Genomic DNA, 6,385 nt, shown 5'->3' with positions numbered 1-6,385 from the left:
TTGAAATTTAACATGCGTACAAATTAAGAAGATACATCAGGTTTCTTCAGCCGAAGTTGGTTAATGATACAAAGAAAAAACAAATGATACAGACATATTGAATATGAGTCCACATATAATATCACTTGTAATTTTCAGTGAATGTATTGTTGTCAATGTTATCAACAACAGTGTTGGTAAACTATGCCGTTTTGTAAAACATATGTAAGTACTTATCTTTTTTTTTTTTTCCATAAAGATTTTATTATGAAGAGAAAAATATATCACATACAGAAATCGTACATAGAATCTTGTACAAAAGTCATTTAGCTTAAAGAACAAATAACATTGGATTCATATGTTTTCCAACAAAATGTTAGTAGGCGGTTGATCTGGAGAGGGATTTATGTTAATGTTGGAAGCCAAAAACGTGGAACTTCTTAACAAAGTGTTATATTCCAGTGCCGAGCTCCCCCCACTCACATCATCATTCGGCGAGTATTAAGGGGAGAGCCGAGCACCGGGCCAGTCCCGGGTAAGGTTCAGAGAACGTCGATACCCCCCCGGGCATAAATGTTAGAAGTCTCGAAGTTCCCGGATCGACAAGTGGGTGCCCTCATCAAAGGGCCTAGTATACATAAGATCACTGTACAATGGTTGCAAACTAAAGAAGGGAGAATAGAGTAGTCTAAAAAGTAAAGAGAGGAGGAAAGGAGAGGAGAAAAGGGGGAGGGGGGTAGAGAAGGAGGGGGAAGAGGGAAGAGGTAGGGAAAAAAAGAAGAAAAGCGGGGAAAGAAGGGATGGGGGAGTACTCAAGAGAATAAGGGAGGAGTTCTTCAAGGTGAAAGAGTAAAATAGTAAAGAGAGGACAGGATGAAAAGGTGGGTAGACCCCCAGGATTGTAGATGTGGGAGCCTAAAGTGAGTCATGGGTTAAAGAGAGTCGTATTAGGTAGGGAGGGAAGGGGAAGGGGTTTAGTGCGACGAGTGAGGTGTATATTAAAGAAAAGAGGGGGTAGAGAGGGTTGCGTTTGGAAGTAAGGCAAGTGACAGTAGAAGAGGGTGGCTCCGGGGTGTGACCAAGTCCTCCCCCCCCAAACCCTGCAGGAGAGGCACCAGCAGGGGTGCCTTCCTGAGTGAACACAGTTATGTTTGTGTGGAGGCTCGTGGAAGGTATTGGCGGTATCCCTCAGTGGTCGTGAAGTGTATCCAACAGGACCATGTGGCCGTGAACTTCTGAGTCCTGTCCTGAGAAACGTGAATGAGCTCTTCCATGTCTTTCGTTTTGGAAATTCTTGTACACCATTCACCAATTGATGGAACCGATGTTGATTGCCAGTGTTTAGGGATGCATAATCTAGCAGCATTCACCAGATGCATCGCTAGGGATTTGAAGTAGTTTCGTTTGGATAATGAGGTATGGTGTAGAAGGTATTGGGCTGGAGTATAGTCAAGAGTAAATGTGGTAATTTGTGTTATTAATTTGTGGACCTCCTTCCAAAAGGGCTGGAGGATTGCGCAGTCCCACCATATGTGGAGCATTGTACCCACCTCCACTCCACAACGCCAGCAAGTGTTGGGAATAGTGGATTTGAATTTGTGAAGTCTGGAGGGGGTTCTATACCACCTAGTAGCTATCTTGTATCCATTTTCTTGTGTAGTTACATTCAGAGAACCTTTGTGTATGTACTCATGGACCTTATTCCATTGCTCATTAGTTAAGGGTGTCGGAAGGTCTCCATGCACTCTGGGAAGGTGAGATTGTGGGTGTCAAGGGGTCATTTAGCAGAGTGTACAAAAGAGAGATGAGGTGTCTTTGTGGCTAGGCTCTAGTCACGCACGAATCGTTGATGTCACTACTGGAAAATTATATGTTCACATATGTATTGTTTACATTTTCTTACATTGTTGTTCAATAAATATTATTATTTTAGCTGATTGTTCATTATGCTTACCTACACAACTCAGCCAATTTTTCCTTAAAATCCCACCCCTTGAGGAGGGTCGTTGCCTAGCCCTTCCCTTTTTCCCCCCCCACTTCCTCGCTCTCCCTTCCCCTTCCCCCTCTTCCCTTTCCACCCCTCCTCTTTCCTCATACCGAGGTGTCTTTGTGGGATTTTACGGTGACACAGGGTTTCAAACTGAGTGAGCTGTTTAATCCCGTGGGTTTGATTGGCGTGGGATTCCAGAAAGTGTCTGATTTGCCTGTAAGTCCAGAAGGAAAATGCAGAGGTTTTGGATATTTCTATGAGTTTTTCATGGGGCGTGATTTTCCCATCCTGATAGAAGTGCATGATTAGAACGTCTTCATGTGGCCATTCTTTCTGTAGAAAGTTAGTGTGGGAGCCTGGGGGGAAATCAGGATTTCCTCTCAGGGAAGTTAAGGGGCCCGGGATTGAGGCTAAGTTCCCCTTAAGTGATGCTTTTTTGAATGCTAATAGGGATGGATAGATTAGTGGGTGTGTCATTATTGATTGTGGCCAGTGCTTAGGGGGTAACCATGGGATTAAGTGTAAAGGAAGATGTGACACAGCATTTTCTAGGGGAATCCAGGATTTCTTAAGGGAGTGGATATTCCAATCTGCTATCCTCGTGAGATGGCTTGCACTATAGTATTTGTTCAGATCTGGCAGTCCTATTCCGCCTCTGGATTTGGGTAAGGTGAGTCTAGAATATTTAATGCGGGGGGGGGAGTCCCTCCATAAAAAAGTTGAGCATATTTTTTGATATGTTGTGAAAAAGTTAATTGGTAGGGCTATAGGTATTGTTTGTATGAGGTAAAGAAGGCGCGGTAAGATAAGCATTTTAATTAAAGCTGCTCGTCCAAACCAGGAAACATTTAACGTCTTCCATTCCTTAAGGAAATTTTGGGCTTTAAGAAGAGCTACCTGGAAGTTCAGTGTGTATAGGTTTGATAAAATGGGTGGGATTTGTATTCCCAGGTAGGTGAGGGCATTTTTTTGCCATTGAAACGGAAAGGATTCCTGGCAGCTTGTCACTTCTTGGGGGGGAAGTGAGATATTCAGGGCCTGTGATTTAGTGTGGTTGATCTTTAAGTTGGATATTTTGTTAAAGAGATCGATTTCCTGTAGAAGATTTGGGAGAGAGACACGGGGAGCTTGTAATGAGAGCAAGATGTCGTCGGCGAATGCCGCAACCTTGTACTCTCTCCCTTTTACCACAATGCCCCGAATATCAGGATTGTTTCTTAGTTTGTTGAGGAAGGGCTCTAAGGTAAGGATATATAGAAGTGGTGATAGGGGGCATCCCTGACGTGTCCCGTTCTTGACCGAGAAGGCGCCCGACAGGAGGCCGTTGACTCTAACTGCAGCGGAGGGACCAGAGTACAGGGCCATAATAGAGGAAAGCATACGGTTTCCGATCCCAATCGCCGAGAGAGTTTCGTACATGTAGTCCCAGGCCACCCTGTCAAACGCCTTCTCGGCATCTAGAGAGAGAAGAAAGCCCTGGGTTTTAGTGGCCGAAATCCAGTGGTGTAAGTTTAACGTGCGGATTACGTTGTCTCGGGCTTCTCTACCCGGGACAAACCCCACCTGGTCCAGGGATATAAGGTTTGGTATTAAGGGGAGTAGTCTAGTAGCAAGGATTTTTGCGTACAATTTGATGTCTACGTTTAATAGGGATATTGGCCTGTAGTTCGCGACTAATGAAGGATCTTTACCCTCTTTTGGTATGACCGTGATATGGGCCATTAGCATCCTGGAGGGATCAAATTGGGCATCAGCTAATGTGTTGAATGTGGCTAAGAGTGTAGGGGAAAGAATGTCTGCGAATGTTTTATAGTATTGGAGAGTGTATCCGTCGGGACCAGGGCTTTTGCCAAGTTTCATTTGTTTAATTGCCACATCAATTTCAGTTAAAGATATGGGTTTATCAAGTTCTAGTTTAAGTTGGGGTGATATAGGCTTGGGGCTATATTTGGAGAGGAAGGATTTAATGAGGTCAGATCGGGTTTTCTGTGCGTTTTGAGACCTTTGATCAGGACATAAGTTATATAGTTTTGAGTAAAAAGTCTCAAATTCTCTAGCTATTTCCTCGTTCTTGACCAGAAGATCCCCCTTGGAATTGCGTAGGTGATGTATTCTGGTAGAGGTTTTAGAAGATTGGACCGAACGTGCCAGCAGGCGGCCACACTTGTTCCCTTGCTCGTAAAAGATTCTCTGGGAAAGAATGTAGCGTCTACTAGAGCGTCTGTCCAGTTCTATTTTTAAGAGAGAGCGTGCGTGGGATAGTTCTTGTAAAGTGGCGGCTGCTTGTGTCTGTTTGTGTGCTCTTTCCAGGGATTTAATTGTTCCGATAAGTGAGTTAATAAGTTCTTGGTTCCGTTTTTTGGTTTTAGCTGCCAGTGACATCAGCTCCCCCCGGACCACACACTTATGAGCCTCCCATAGGGAGATAGGAGATATCTCAGGTGACGCATTCTCAGCAAAGTAGTTGAGGATGCATGTGCGTATGTGATCTAGGGAGACCGGATCCCCCAGCAGTGAAGGGTTAAATCGCCATACTTTAGTTCGGGGTTGGATTTCAGGGAAGGTTAAAGTGACCGTGATGGGGTGGTGGTCTGATAAAAACATGGGTTCTATCGTAGATTGATTTAAAAAAGAGAGATCGGATTGGGAGAGGAAAAAGTAGTCTATTCTGGAATATTTTTGGTGTGGGGCAGAGAAAAATGTGTAATCTTTTACTGTGGGTGATAGTGTGCGCCATGTGTCATGAAGAGTCAGGTTTTGCAATTGGGTTTTGATCTGGCGTAGGGCCTTGTATGTTAGGGCAGAAGAGCCTGATGATGAGTCCATTAGTGGATTTAAGGGTACGTTGAAATCTCCTCCAAGGAGAACTAATCCTTCCTGGAAGGTTGTCAGTCGGTCGCAGATGTCTCTGAAGAAGGAGACTTGATGTTCATTGGGACAATAGACGTTTGCCAATGTGATTGGTTTATTTGCGTATTTCCCTTTAAGGAAGATATATCTACCCGCCGGGTCAATTAATGAGTCTGAGAGAAAAAAGTTTGCATGTTTGGAGATTAATATTGAGACACCTTTCGTTTTGGCATCTGGGTTGGTGGCGTGGTGAGCTATACGATATGTATTGTTGGTAAGCTTAGGTATTGTGTCGGAGCGGAAGTGGGTCTCTTGCAAAAAAATAAAATGGGCTTTATGTTTAGAGAGAGATGTCAAGACCTGGGAGCGTTTCTCAGGAAGGTTAAGACCTTTCACGTTGAGGGATATACATTTTAGCGTTAATGAAAGATCAGGTAATGATTTCGAATGCATGGTTATACACTTGTTTGCGTCTGGGGGTCAGGCCCCACCAAAGTGTAATTCGGTCAGTAGTGGAGGATAATGTGGGGGGGTTGTCAGGGGGGGGGCTGAACAGGGTTAGTGAACCCCCGGAGCCAAGAAGCCGAACAAGAGAGAGAGAAAAATAGCAAAGGGAGGGAGAAGAAAAAGGAGGGGGAAGAGGAGAGAAGAGAGGGGGAGGAGGGATGCGGAGAAATAAAGTAAAAGTTGGTTTAGAGTGTAGGGAGCAACGAAGGAAGGGAACGAGAAAAGAAAGTGGTAAGAAGAGGAGGAGAGAAAAAAGAGGAGTAAGTAGGGTAAGATAGGACAAGGGAAAAGGTAGGAATCGAGTAGGGAAGATACACCAGAGGCGAGGTTTAGAAAATCTGCCTCGCCTAGGGGGAGAAAAAAGGAGTTCTGGAGTATCAGCTGGTGTCCTTAGGGACTTGCTGTGTGGGGGAGCGAGAAAAGACGGGGAACCTCAATCGGGTGTGGATCGGGGGACAGATCCGCCTCTCTGCTTAAGTGGAGAAATATAAGTTGAAGGTTTGTAATTTTGTGTTTATGTGATTTTAAGGGGGAGCCCACTTAACATTATATTCTACTTTTGAGCCACCGGTGTCACGGAAGGTGATCCGTGAATAGAAACATAATACAATCCTCAGAAAAACAAAAACTTAATACAACATAGTAGAGGTAGCCTATAGGTTGTAACCGTTACCTAATCAGCCATGTATTGAGTTTATCCAACATAGGGGAGAAAATAACAGTGTAATACCCCTAGAACAGACCTAAAAATAATAACAAGAATACTGATAACCGCTATCCGGTGCACATTATGGGAGATATATCGAACATAAATTTTTCCCCTGCTAGGTGGAAAGCTAATCACTATCTTTAGAGGTGAAAGCTAAAATGGCAGTTCTCGTGAGGGGGGTCAAAGGTGAGGGTGAAGGAGGGGAGGGCTGGATGGGTGGGGGGAGTAGATGTAGGGGACGTTGGGAGGAAGAGGGAAGGAAGGGAGGAGGGAGAGGGAGGATGGATGGTGTGGGACAGGGGATACTAAAAAGAAAGAAGAAAAAAAAAAAAAAAATTTTTATCCACATT

This window comes from Aquarana catesbeiana, linkage group LG13 (assembly GCF_042186555.1).
Source record: "Aquarana catesbeiana isolate 2022-GZ linkage group LG13, ASM4218655v1, whole genome shotgun sequence".
In the NCBI taxonomy this organism is placed as follows: domain Eukaryota; kingdom Metazoa; phylum Chordata; class Amphibia; order Anura; family Ranidae; genus Aquarana; species Aquarana catesbeiana.
The sequence above is the reverse complement of the archived record's forward strand: the minus strand, read 5'-3'. Positions refer to the sequence as shown.